This window comes from Xiphophorus couchianus, chromosome 21, assembly GCF_001444195.1.
Source record: "Xiphophorus couchianus chromosome 21, X_couchianus-1.0, whole genome shotgun sequence".
NCBI classification, from domain to species: Eukaryota; Metazoa; Chordata; class Actinopteri; order Cyprinodontiformes; family Poeciliidae; genus Xiphophorus; species Xiphophorus couchianus.
This window is the reverse complement of record NC_040248.1, coordinates 19,778,396-19,792,871: the sequence shown is the minus strand read 5'-3', so window position 1 is coordinate 19,792,871 and position 14,476 is coordinate 19,778,396. Positions and strand designations below refer to the sequence as shown.

The 14,476-nt window shown below is 38.6% G+C and overlaps 1 protein-coding gene and 1 long non-coding RNA gene across 3 annotated transcripts in view; one reads left to right on the top strand and one right to left on the bottom strand.

The window, feature by feature from the left end:
• LOC114136816 (partitioning defective 3 homolog) overlaps window positions 1-14,476 on the bottom strand; it is a 384,289-nt gene that overhangs the window by 353,923 nt on the left and 15,890 nt on the right. The window lies entirely within an intron of this gene.
• Window positions 3,419-5,858, top strand: LOC114136822 (uncharacterized). The gene is made up of 3 exons (XR_003593876.1): window positions 3,419-3,756; window positions 5,217-5,363; window positions 5,465-5,858. It is a non-coding gene; the product is annotated as an uncharacterized LOC114136822 (long non-coding RNA).

Here is a 14,476-nt window from a genome sequence, read left to right as displayed (position 1 = left end):
TCTTTGATCTGCTGGTGTAGTGGATTTGCTGTCCCTAAACCTTGAAACTGTAAGTCTACAGCTGTGTGCCCCTCCGACCCCCCCTTTATAATAAGTCCAACGAGGAAAGCCGAGCATCTGGTCTACATACTAGGAGCAGGTCGGAGTGTGAGCGTGTGGGTTCACACAAACCACTAAAGCTGCTTTATGGCCCTGCCTGTACTGGATGCACTGCTGTGATGAAGGTTTCACTGACAAATTAAGACAGACATTATCACAGGAGGCTCTCACTAAGTAGCATTTTAATTACACCTAATCATCATTAAACCGATTAAAGAGTAAACGTTCAGCTACGATTTGCCTGCGGCCGTCCGATTAAACATCAAAGATGACTCCTTTTGTTCTTACCATTGGTCTTCCTGCAAGCGTACAAGAATACATGGTCCTCTCGCTTTTTCTAAACATTATAGCTCCAAAAAACTGTGGTATGCAGTCCTCCCTCTCTACCCAACTTTAGAGTGATAATCCTAAAAGACATCCTGTGTAACCGAATGTCTTTGGAAGTTGCCTAATTTGTAAATGGGGTCCACTTGAAGATCGAGAAACTGGCAACAACACAAGGAGAGACCCGCACCCCATCTGGGAGCAGCGGTTGACATGCCTGATTATTATTATTTGTGCGCTCCACAAATCTGGCCTTTCTAGGACAGTAGCAAGAGGAAAGTGAGGAGTAGCCGTTAAAATCTCAGTTAAGTTTCTCACATGTCAACGTGTTTAAGTAGGTTGTCTGTTGAGATGAGACCAATATTGGGCTTAGTCAAATATATCAAGTACACACCCGGTCATGGTGCAGCAGAACACTGTGAATACCACGCTAGTGAACACAACATAGTTTTTTTCCCAAAACATGTCATAAGTGACACGCATATTTCATGAGGAAAACTCTTATGTTCCACACAAACATATTTTTAAAAACGCCATATGGCAAGCTAGGGAACAGTGTGACAGCATCTTTAGTAATGCTAACCTTGCTAATTGTGCCAATCACTAAAATCAGATGCTAAATACAGTTTAAATTGTTAAAATTTTAATTATTTTGTTACAAAATTATAGTAAAACCCTGTTTTAAAGACAATGTCATCTCCTGCACATAGTTTGAAATCACCACTGTTCCTTATAAATAATCAATAACCATTCACTGGATTAAGGCTGAAATAAAATATTCTGAACATAATCTGATAAATAGAAATTAATTACAGTCGGCTACAATCAGTCTCATCGGGTCAGTTTGGAAATTGCACAAAAATCTCATGGAAAAGCAACGCTTCACTGTTCACACCACTGGGTGTTTTAGATCATAGCTAAGTAATCAAACCAAAGGATATCCTGCCACTTTAAATACAACTGGAAAAATCTAAATGTATTTTTTACGTTGGAAACAATAGTCCATGACACTAAAACATTACTTTTCACTTTTATTGTATGTTAATTGAGATAGAACATTGTATTACTGTGTGTCTGCAAAGATAAGTAGGTCCAATAACAACATATGCAGAACAGAGATCTGCTGAGAATGAAGTATAGCTGAACTCAACTCACTTCTCAAAAGGTCTCACATGTCAGCGGGATAGAGAACCACATATGCAGGCCACAAAGTTACCCGGTAGTTTGCTAATAATTTTATTAACCCAAAGTTGGGCTTCCACAGCAGAGACAAGTCAACATTTCAACGTACAAACCAGACTTCCAATAAGATTCGGCAAATCTGATGTATAAGAAACCATCCACTCTAATAACGGTTTACCAAATTAAATTCATACATGTATGAGGCTGCTTACTAAATCTCTTTCTCCGTTGTAAGTCACACTGTTTGCAATATATCTGGTAATAAATAAATACTGACAATCCTGATGTGGAACTAAAATCTCTTTTCTTAAGGTCATGCTGTTTAAAAACCACAGTCTGCAAATTACGAGCAGGATTTCTGGTTAACAGTCGATTGCTACCCGACCAGCTAGTCAGTGAAAAAAGAAGCTAATAAGACTAGGTTTATATAATTGTTACTTTTCTCACATTACTACTTCTTACACTTGAAAACTACTTCAAGAAATTTAACATGTTTATCCTAGATTTTAGGTCAAATGTACACAGGAAAACATAAATAATAAGTAAATGTTATAAAGATCATTATTGTAAATGCAAAACCCAATATGTGATATTTTAGCAACATCAATCTTTTTTGTTTTAAATAGAACCAATCACATGATGTTATAGATTCTTTTGTTTTTTCATTTTGTATCAAGTCTTAAGGGTGTCATTTCAGTCTACATTATTCATCTCTGGAGAATTTGTTTTTGCTTCTCTCTTCTGCTAAACAACTGCTAAAAAGAGAAGCATGTTGAATACTCCTAAGGCGTTTACGTGCCACAGACCAAATTAAAAAGAAGCAACGGGGACCGAAACCACAGAACACAAGATCACACATGGTTGGTAAAAAAAAAAATCATTCACAGATGTGGAAGTCTTGTCCTGTCAAACCAACTGACACACGTGTGCAAACAAAATTGTCTTTATCAACCAAATGTTTGCTTGTTTTATTGTTATCCACAAATTTGTCACAACCTCAATATACCTCTAAGCTCTGTCCTATTGACGCAGGACTGTAAAAGCATCAGTCCCATTTGTTTCCTGTAAACAGACCACGGTAGTACAGTTAACCCAGTGATGTTAGTGCTCTCTTACTTCAAAATATACTGCAAGGCACGTCTGCAGATTCTCAATGGAAAAATCTAAGTTCAGTAACAAACAGGTCTGGCAAAAAACACAATGAAATATTGAAAGCTAACAATGGATACTCTTTATAAGCAAAACATAAGCCACAGAAATGCAAAGTCCTGTGTGAAATGTTAGTGAGACTGTTAGGGAGTTGTGCAGCTGAGCGCGTCACGTGCGATAGCATCAAACATCTGTCTGCGCTGTCAACTCCGACAAGAGCAGCCAACAACTGCTATTTAAACTACAATTCACTCAGTATACATCTACCAAAAATGTTTTCCAAATGCATACACATTGGTGGTGTGTGACACGCATCACAAAATATGCCTGTTATTTCTAGTTATAACAAACCACTGAGTGACTGGCCCCTGCGTACCAAAAACGCTTCCCTCTACCAAACTCTTTCTTCCCATTTCAAGCGTCGCTGCTACTGCAGAACTTGCTGGAGTCCATTAATCTGTTCTGCGTAAAGCAGCAACGCCGTGCGGACCAAATTCACCGCGCATCTCTGAATTCCCCCCCCCCAACTACGCAGACAGTTCCGTGCGGAAAAACATGGCGGACGAGCAGGAGCTGCTTCCATCGGAAGTGCACAAAGAAAGACCTCGTAATGATTCGCCCCATAATGACGGTAACACCGCCACTCACACAGAGGCGGAGCTAGAGGGGGGGCCGGGGGGGCCAGTGCCCCCCCAGCCATCTGATTGGCCCCCCCAGCGGCCCCCCCAAATGATCGACATGTCACGACACCCAGTCATTCCTTCACAGTAGGTAGCACTATGTACCACAATGGGTTGTGACACTTGTGACTGTTGTGACTGCTCAAAAGCAGCAGGGGGCGATATGCACCATTTACGTTTATTGTGATACACCATTTGGACACAACAGAGTTGACCCAACAGAAGAAGAGAAGGAGAACCGCGAAGAGACGATAGAGAAATATTGTACAGCTAAGAGGAATACAGTCGATTTGACTCCAAGACGGATAATCTGACTTCAAAGGTAAGTTTTACAATGGTTTACTACTACCAATAAAAAAAACCCGTTAAAAACATTTTGTGCTCAGCCAGGAAATAGTTTCTGGTAGTTGAGTTACTACTATAAGTTGCGAGCATCAAGCTAACAATGCTACAGCTATAGACATACGTAGACGCCGACTTAGTGAGCGAGTCGGCCAGTTCCTATGATACGTCACGTCTGCCAGTCAGACTCGTAATGCACGCAGAAGCAAAAAGTATTGTAAAGACGCTGACGCTGACGTGTTTCAGTGTGTTTACCACTCACGTCTGCCTGAACAATGTCGGGAGGATAAATACGGGAAGTAAAAAAAAAAGTATCCAACGTGGTGCATGTGTTATCAGACAGAATGGATCACGACATTCCTGATTATATGACCTGCCAAAATCCTCTGGTCTGTAATGCTCTTTCTTTCTAACAGCGATTTCTTATTAGCTCTCGCATTAAATAAAACTATACAGAATGAAAAATGTTAGCTATACTAAGAAAATAAAAATCAGAGTAGTTACTTCTGGCCAATATAATTACATGGGAAATATTTATTGGCTCAGAAGCTGTCGTTTGGCCACAAAGTCAAGAAATTCTGTTCATAAAATTGTGTTCTTTCTTTCTTACCTGTGAAAGGTAATGCTAATGGAGCCAGCTTGTACTATAAAATGAGTGAAAAAACTCCACACAAGTTCCCCACTGACATTTGCTATTTTTACTAATTCTTTTCTAAACATTTTCTATGAAACGGCAACACTTTGTTAGAGGTTCCGTTTCCCCTAGGAAAGGGCATGAACTTGTGACAATTTAATCTGTTACTCTTTTTGCTTTATTATGTTTTCCATGAAATGTTTAATTTATTTAAATTCTTATGTGTTTAGCTTTGTCATTTTCTTTTATGTTTTCTTTTATCTTATCGCTGATGTTTAGCACTTTATTTCAGCTCTGGCTGCTGTTAAAGTGCTTTATAAATAAAGTCGATAATGATCATGAACAAAAACAGGTTAGTCGGTCCAGTAGCTGAGAAGTTTGAATGCTGAACATACAGCCACAGTCTGTTTCCCCTGACCTACACACTGGAAGTGGGGATCTATTAACACTAAGTAATAGGAAGTGATACTTGGCATAACATGACTGGCTTGTTTTTTTTCCTAGGGTCAGTTGAGAATGAAAAGACAGGGAGGCAGGATAGACAGCTTCTTTATAAAAAGAAGCAAATCAGGCACAGATCAAACAGGGTTCAGCTCTGACATCAGCAGTCCTGGTAGCTCATGTCCTGAGAACAGTCACGAGAAAGAAAGTCTGGCAAACACCAATCCACCATCACCAGGTCAGAGTATCTACAGAAACAGTCAAATTCCTGCCCCGTTTTAGGTTATTTTTACTTGCTGGCTTCTGCTAATGTGTTTCTTTAATTGTTGGTTCAATTATGTTAATGTACTGTTTTTACAACGTAGTTCCATCAAAGGAGGAGTCTGAAAACACAGAAAGCTCTGCGCCTGACCAGGATGATGATGAGCCAGAAGGGGCAATTGCAGGAGATACCACTGATCTCTTCTCAGCAGTGTCCAGCACTCCTTTTGCTTTTCCAAAAGGACCCAGTGGTAATTTTACTTACACTAAGACCTGCTTAGTAGCTGCACAATTTACATGACATAATGATCATGTAAATTATGTGTACATAACCATTGTGTTTGTATTCCAGATATTTCAAAGTCAAAAGAACAGGGCCCTGTTCAGCCAAGTTTGACAAACTTCCCCAGAACTCAGCATGGAACAAGAAAGAGAACTTTTCACAGCTCCTGGTACAAAGACTATTCTTGGTTAGAATATTCTGTTATTAAAGACTCCTCCTACTGCTTTGCCTGTAGGCATTTTTCTTTGCCTAATGCACCAGATAGTGTCTTTGCTTCGCATTCCGGCTTCAGTAATTGGAAAAAGGCATTGTCCAAGGAGTCTGGATTTAAGCTTCACTCAAAGTTAGAGCACCATGTAAATGCAATGTATGCATGGAGTCAATATAAAAGGGCTAATGAGGGAAATACAACCATGCTAAATTCTATAAACACAAACCGGAAAAAAGTGGTGGAAGAAAACCGTTATTATATTAAAACAATAGCCGATGTTCTTCTTTTGACTGCAACACAAAATATTGCTCAAAGGGGTCATCGAGAGTCTGGGGACTCTAGAAATAAGGGAAACTTTTTGGCTATATTGGATGAAATAGCAAAGCATGATCAGTTAGTTAATTGAAAAAAAGCTTAGAGGATGTGCCAATGCAAAATACACAAGTCATCAAATCCAAAATGAAATTCTTCAGGGCTTAGCAGAGATGGTACAGACTGAAATCATAAAAGAAGTGAAGGAATGTGAAGTGTTCAGTGTTATTGCAGATGAAACAAAAGACTTGCAAAAAAAGGAACAAATGTCTTTGGTTGTACGATATTATTACAATGGTGTCATCCACGAAAGCTTCCTATGTTTCCAGGCAGCTGAAAGCCTTAATGCAGCAGGTCTTAGTGCAATGATCATTAGCTGTCTTGAGAAACATGGTCTGGACTACAGGAATAACCTAGTGGGACAGGGTTATGACGGTGCATCCGTCATGAGTGGGAAGCATTCTGGTGTATCTGCCAGAATTCAGAGCAATGCCAGATTTGCATTTTATGTTCATTGTAACGCACATTGCTTGAATTTAGTCCTTGTTGATGCTACCAAAGCAGTCCCTGAGGTCGTTGACTTTTTTGCACTTCTACAGCAGCTTCATAACTTTGTGTCTGGCTCTTATGTTCATCTGAGGTGGCTTGACGTACAGAAAGAGTTGTATCCAGCAGAACAACCCAGGGAGCTCCAGGCACTTTCAGATACGAGGTGGGCCTGCAGGTATACGGCATGCCGTACCATGAGAGACAGACTTCCAGCAGTTCTGAGATTGTTGCAGGATATTGCACTTGAAAGAAATGGCGAAAGAACAGTGGAGGCAAGGGGCCTGCTTCTTCAAATAGATATCCAATTTTTAGGTCTTTTGGTTACCTTTTGTAAAGTGCTTGGTGATGCCAAATGTCTTTCCGACATGCTTCAGTCCAGCACTCTTGACTTAGCAAGAGCTGTAGATCTAGTAGGTGCTCTTATAGACACTTTCCAGGACTACAGAAATGAAAAGTACTTTGATGAACTATGGAAAGAGGTTGAGGAACTTGCTGAGAAGAGCAAAATCAGTGTAAAAATTGACAGAAGAAATCCAAGATTAAGTTCAAAATTTCTTGACTCACTTGTAATGAGCACTATAGGACAGAGAAAATGTGATGACGAGGGCTTCCCCAGACCACTCTTTAATCAGGTGCTTGACTGTCTCATAGCGGAGTTAAAGAGGCGTTTTTCAAAGAAAAATTGTGAGATCATGCAAGGAGTGCAGTCCCTAAACCCCAAAAGTGCAACTTTCTTGAATGAGGAGCCTCTGATTGCTTTTGGACATATCTTTGAGTCAGATTTAGATGACCTGAAACATGAAGTGCACCAAATAAGGCGTTTGCTTGATCAGAGAATAAAGAGTGATTTAGGCACACCTTCTACTTTGCTTGATTTTATTCTGTTTCTTGAACCTTATAAAGAGGTTTTACATGAATTATTCAGACTTTGCAAGATTGCAGTAGTTAGTCCAGTTAGTACTGCTTCTTGTGAGAGAAGCTTTTCTGCTTTAAAATTAATTAAAAGTTACCTAAGGACAACAATGGCTGATGCCAGGCTAAGTCACATTGGAACACTTAGCATAGAGTCAAGGAGGGCACGGGGCCTCAACATGGATGACTTTGTAACATATTTTGCTTCATCTCACAACAACCGAAGGATTTTACTTTTATGAGTGCATGAAGAAGTCTTGTGTTTCTCGTCATGATTTGGGTCTTCACCGACTGGTACTTGTACCAATGATAGTTTAGGAGTCAGTACATTTGGTCATAGCTGCATTAAGTTCGAAAATAAAATGCACATGTAGCATCTATTAAATAACAGTTTCCATAACATACAACTTTCTTTTTTGAGATATTGTAATTGTGAACTGTGTGACACTGCATTCTCATTGTAAGTCTTGTCTTGTTACAATGGTGTCATTTAGAGGTTAATGTCCACTTATGCTTTGTGTGGCATGCATTGATAATAAACTGCAAATTACATGAGCAAATCTCATTTCATGAGTCTTTATTTATATATAGTATGTGAATGAAAGTACTTTTACTGTATTGTCATTGTCATAGTCAGTGGACCCCTTACAGATAGCCCTGGCCCCCCATTCGCCCCCCCAGAAATAAAAGTCTAGCTCCGCCACTGCACTCACATGTGTTGCTACCAACAGCGGGTTTTTTCACTACTTCTAAAACATGTCACGCTTGTCGAAGTCGCCCTACACTGCCCCCTACAGTCCTTAAGAATATCAACGTGGAGGAGCAGCTTAGAGTAGAAACGCATAGCTTTTCATATTCTGTGTTCTGTTCCTTTGTATTTGTAAATAAATGTTTTCTAAATGAGAAGATAATTATAGGGTAAAAACACTTCAAAAGTTTCATCAGCCTGATTTCACATGGAATGTAAACGTGTCAATTATAAGCTAAGCAATTACTTCTCAAAATTTATTGTAGTTTTTAAAACAAAAACTATGAGTCAATTATTTTGCCAACAATCTTTGTAGTCTTAAATTAATCTCTGGCCTTGGTTGTAGCCATGTTAAAAAAAAACAAAAACATGGTTAGTTCAGCATATTGGATTGGATGAAATATAGCAACTATTATGTTCTTGATTAGTTTTTTTAATTAAAAAAAATATGTTTTTTGATTAAGTTTAATCAAATAAAAATCTCTGCTAGACTACATATTCTTTAGGATTATCGAATCAAATGTAGCACATACAAATGCATGCCAAATGTTTTAAAACAATGACTACTTTTTCTTCCTCTTCATAGTAATTCATTGATTTGTGTTTGTGTATAATAAAAAAAAATGGACATTTGTTGCCGTAAAGTGACAAAAGCTTAACGAGTTCCAGGTTTATTATAATTTTTAGAAGAAACTGCACTTAGAATGTCAACAACTGCACCTTTTTGCGTAACTCCCCCTGTACTACCATGTTTGCTCTGTTCTTCACTGATCCTTTGTGGTGCGGATCAGATGTCCCTCCCCTCCCTCTCCGAACCCTCTGGAATAACGGGTCGCATCAGTTCACTTCAATCCCTGCTCTGATGCACAATTTCTCTCACATGCAGACAAAAAGAAAATATGCGTAGAATCCCTTCTTAGCAGCTAGAACGTGTTTTGCACTTTTCAGTACAACAGCAGTACTTCAAGGTCCCCCATTGCGAGCAACGGTTTAACAATAATCTTTCAGTTGGGAAATGAAGGAGAAAAATGTATTAGAAATGAAAAGACGTGAAACAAAGTTTTTTCTGGGTTAAAATCAGAACACTACAAAAGTAAGAAGAAGTAGTTAAACGAGAACATAGGTTGCTGAAAGAAATCACCAGAGGCTCCTGCTGCAAGGTTTTTATCTAATGAGCCCAGTAGCTGCAGACAAGTGAATTAGGGACAAAGTCACAGTAGGGAGAAAGAAAAAGCTCATACATACTATGAATAATTTCAGGACCTGCTGAAGTTTTAAACAAGACTGTAATGTAAAGTGACTTTAATACTTTCCTTCTCATTGATTGTGATCAAACGGCATGAAAAAAAGCTGGAAAAACAACTTACAGTTAATGTTAATACGAAGCAGCACAAGAGATGTCAGTTTTACATAGGGGCGGGTGATAAGGACCTAAAGTTTCATCTTGTTATTTTGCAGTACTATTGTGATAACGATACGTGACAATAACTAATCGTTCTTAACTGTATGACTGACTGTGTTTCACAGCAATTATAGCCCCCCACACAAAAATAATGCTATTGAGAAACATTCCCATTAGTAATGCTCTTCTTTCAGGACACCATTCACATAAAGACACGTTATCTAAACTGGACACGTTAACTGCATTTTCAAATTTATTTGCTAAATTTGTTGAGTGAACAAATAGGTTTTACTATTTTCTGCACTATCAATCTTGGTGGTAAGGACAGTTTTGGGGCATTTTAGCCATCACTAATTGGAATTAATCACTACAGTGATGAATCAAAATTCTAAGAAATTTATCAAGCCAAATGATAAACAATACAATAAATGCCCAAGTCATTCGTTTGTCAGTTAGCGTCACAACCAAAGAACACACCAACATAAAACCAAAACGTGACCAATTTGAACAAAAGATAATAATACGCTACTAATGAGCCAGTGAACGTCCCTGCTTGACCTTAAGTGTGACGCTAAATACAACACAAGACATCTCTGCTCAGCTCAGATGGAAAACTTCATATTCATGATCCACTCGAAGGCCGGACATAGATCACATCGAGAATGCGAGACAAGATTTAACAGCTGCTCTTCATACATGCTCTAAATCCAACGATTCAGATTTTGCATTCCACCCAAAAAGCATCAATCTTTCGGCACATCGCTCACTTCTTGTGCAAGCCCTACTGTGGGCCACATTGTCTCCGTTTAACTGCCCACCACTATCCCATTGTCCAACAGCCGTAAGTCCTCCTCCACCCACTGCCTTCGCTCTGGCTGCGCACAATAAAAGCAGGGAGTGATGGAAGAGGACATCGGTGTTCCAAAGGACCACCACGGTTGCAGACTTGGTGAGAAAGGAGTGGCCCTGGACAGAGAGAGTGGCATTGTTCTGCGCTAACTATATCTGTGGTGCATCTGTGGCAATATCAGGGATACAGTGGAGTGGAAACGACAGCAGAGGCTTTAAGGTTTGTTTGTAGAGATAAGGAATAGCAGACCTTTTGTAAATACTGCGCTGAAAAGATGAGACTTCAAAGCACTAGTGTGTGTTTATGTCACAGAACAGAGCTTTTTCTAGAAGAGAATCTAAATCCACCTCGTTCTCAGAGCTGGGGAATAATCTACAATAATAATCTATTAATATGTGTGTTGTGTCTTCATTTCGATTCACCGACTGACTAAAACGTACAATTTCAATCAGAGACTTCAGGGGGTTTTCATCATCAGTGATCATTGCTAAAACAAACTCTAGACTTATTAATCTAACAGCAGTCTGGGAAAGACTTTTAGATTTTGGGGAGTTGAAGGGATGAGTTTTAAGTGTTTCTTGGGAAAACGGGAGGTAGTTTCAAGCGTTACTCAGTCATCATATACAAACAGGAGTATTACAGGGGAAGCTATTCGGTTGACAGACGTGGTAGGGAACAAACCGGCCAAACCAGGTCTTTCACCTAAAACCTGACAGTGCGCACATGAGAGAGAAAAAAAACAAACTCAGCTCTCCCCAAATACATACAAAAGGATACTGAATCAGTGATGCAATGAGTGTTGTATCTAACTGAGCTACTCCAAAAGTGAATTGTGCTGACCTAAAACTTACATTTTAGGTTATACGCCAGAAAAAACAGCGTATAATCTAAAAGGTCTTGAGTCAGCAGAGCGCCAGTCAAACACTATAACCACTGCTACATAGTGACTGCAACAACAAATAGTAAAGCCATTGTTTTTCAGCTTGGTCAGTTCTAAATTTAGAAACCCAAAAGTCACATTTTTTAACAGTTAGTGCAACTTACTACAACAACACTCCTCTGGGTGTGGAAGTTACTTCTCTAAATAAGACTCATTCCACGTTTGTAATTTCCAAGATCTGGAGATGAGGAGCTAAAATTAAGTAAAAGCAAACAAAATACTTTTGAGACTTGTATGCGGCTCATTTATTCAGAGCGAGAGAGGATGAGACTTTCAGCAGATAACAGAAAGGCTGAAGGAAGTACAACAAAGATATTTTGTTTTATTATTTTGAGCTCTCTGTTATGGAATCGGGAATTTGGAAATTTTGTCAGATTTTTGAGGTAATTTCTTCTATCTCGAGTGAAAGGCCTTAATTCTTTGCCTGACAATTTCTTTGGACAGTTTGTTGAACTCTCACTGACCTTGGTGTCATGGATCTTTGTTTAAATGCATGGAAAATGCTGCAACCATCTCGATAACACAAAAAGAGAAAAAAGAGAAAAATTGTGGTTAATCACATACTGAAGTCGCATGTATTCCGAATAAGCGTGCTGCCCTGATTTTAGCTGTCACTGCTAAAACTGGTGTACAAAGGTCAGCTTTATAAAAGCCAGAGAAAATCGGCCACCTAAATCTGATTGGTGATTTTTTACAGAAGTTAAAGTGAAGTTATACGCAGTTTACAGGCATCTATTTACAGATTTTTGTACAGACTTTATACCCATCAAAATAAAACCTAAATTATGTCCTTCTATGGCACATTACAAGTCCAAAGAGTTACCAAGATGCCAAAAATGCCCTCATTTTGCAGTTTCAACAATAGTACACATTCTTTTACTGTTTTACCATCCAACTGGAACACCACTCTCAAGTGAACATATTGTTCAATGTAGTATGTTGCTGTTAGTTGTTTTTTAAAATGTTTTTATTCATTTTATCCAAAACAGAAACTTAGCAGCCATCATTTCTGATCAGATTTTCTTAGCTCGGGTTTTGGGAAATATGTTTTCAGGAAACAGATACTACAGGTTTTATCCTTCCCTCGGGCCTAACCCATCCTTAATGATAGGCTGTGAGAATGTTGCTCTGTCTGTGGCCATTCAGGATCTTCTGTCTAAGGTAACAGATGAGCAGAACCCGATCTGTCATCACCGGCCAACACTTCTCACTACAAAAGCTACAGAAAAGCCATTGTTTCTCATCAAACAACTAAATCTGCCAAACCCATAACCAATGTGTGGATGTGCCACAACATTTTTCAGTAGGAACAGAAACAAAACTGAAGGCATCATCAATAGATCTAAAGAGAAATGATCTAGAGTCAGCACACAGCTTCAGTCATTACAGCCAGAAACAGGTGATCAAACCTGAATTTTGGGTTTAGTGATGGACTCAAACCTGAACATTCAGATTCACATAAAGACAGTGACAAAGTTGGTCTTCTATCACCTGAAGAACATTTCCGGGATTAAAGGACTAATGTCCCAACAAGAACTAGAGAAACGCTTCTGTGCGTTTATCTTTAGTCGTATTGATTACTTTAACAGTGCCCTCACAGGTGTGCCTGAAAAATAAGTCAGACAGCTGCAGCTGATCCATAACGCTGCAGCTCGCATTTTCACAAAAATTAGGAAAATAGGGCACATCATCTTAGTTTTAAAATCCTTACACTGGCTCCCTCTAGCTCAGAAACTACACTTTAAAATATTTGTTAGGTTAGAAATCACTGAACGATTTAGCATCAAAATACAAAAAACATATTGTTCCATCAATGTTCAATACCATTCAGGTTTTCTGATTCTGGGGATGCAGAGCACTCCAGAAAAGTATGCATTTAGTTTATACGCACCACAAATCTGGAACAAGCTTTCAAAAAACAATCAAAACACTGAGCTTCTTTAAATCAAGCCTAAAAACTGACCTAGATTAATATATATTTGATATTTATTTTCTTGATGGTGGCATTTGACAAAGTGTAATGTTTATTGCTGTTCCATAATTGGCTATGGTATAGTGTTTTTATGGGGTAAAGCACTTTGAATTGCTTTATTGTTTAAATTTGCTATAAATAAAATTGACTGGAGCCACATATGACTACATCTTTTTCACATAATTTAAGATTTTTACTCATTCTATTGCTAAGCCATCTTTTAGTTTCAGGCAATATGCTTTAAAATGCAGATATTAAAAGTCTGAATCAGTGTGTATTTTTTCCAAACCGTATATGAAAAAACAAAACAGGTCAACATGAACAACACACTGATCCTAATTTTACTTTTACAGAGTTCTACTTCCTTCGCCTGCACCAAATGACCTCGATTTATGATCCTACCAAAGACTTATCATCCTACAGCATGTTCGGTGACCAGGAAAAATGTCTGGGCAGGAAATTATGCTGTGCAGATAAATCCGCAACTTTACATATTCATCAGTGAAATTCTCCACGCAAAAGCTCTATGGCGGCCATTAAAACCAGATGGGCTGAATTTAAAGTTCATCTGCAAAAACCGCAAGGTCTATGCTGAAATTAAGATGTGTGCAACACCCAGCTTAGGGATGAAAGTACATCTTAGTGAGCTAAGATGAGCTCAGAGCAGTGGAATCCAAATCAGCGACAAATGTCTGTGTTACAACAGCCTCTGACATTGGCACTTCTAGCGCTTTTTCCAGTCAGTCAATAAAGCTGAAAAATCAGATGTCCAGCTGAGGAGAAATTGGTCCTACTTTTATGTTGCAAACGCTTTTGTGAATTAGGATAAGGATAGGCCTTAGAGTATTAGGCTGAACTTCTGAAAAATATGCAAAATGAAAATAAAGGTTAACAGGTTAGACAGCTTTATAAGAGCTTTCTTTAGCAACTGATGACAGAGCGGTGCTTTAATTTATTGAACAATAAATTATTAGGATCAAAAGATAACAAAAAAAGATGAAAAACTGCAAAACACTTTGATAAATTTGAATATTCATAAGAAATCCTTCAAATTTCAATCAGCCCAGTCAAAAGCTTCCAAATAGGCACTCAGACATTTTAGGAATCTGTAAGAGGACTGCCATTCTTCTTCACACACCATTGAGAGTAAAGATTGCAATTTTAGAAGTAAAACGTACTACGCAA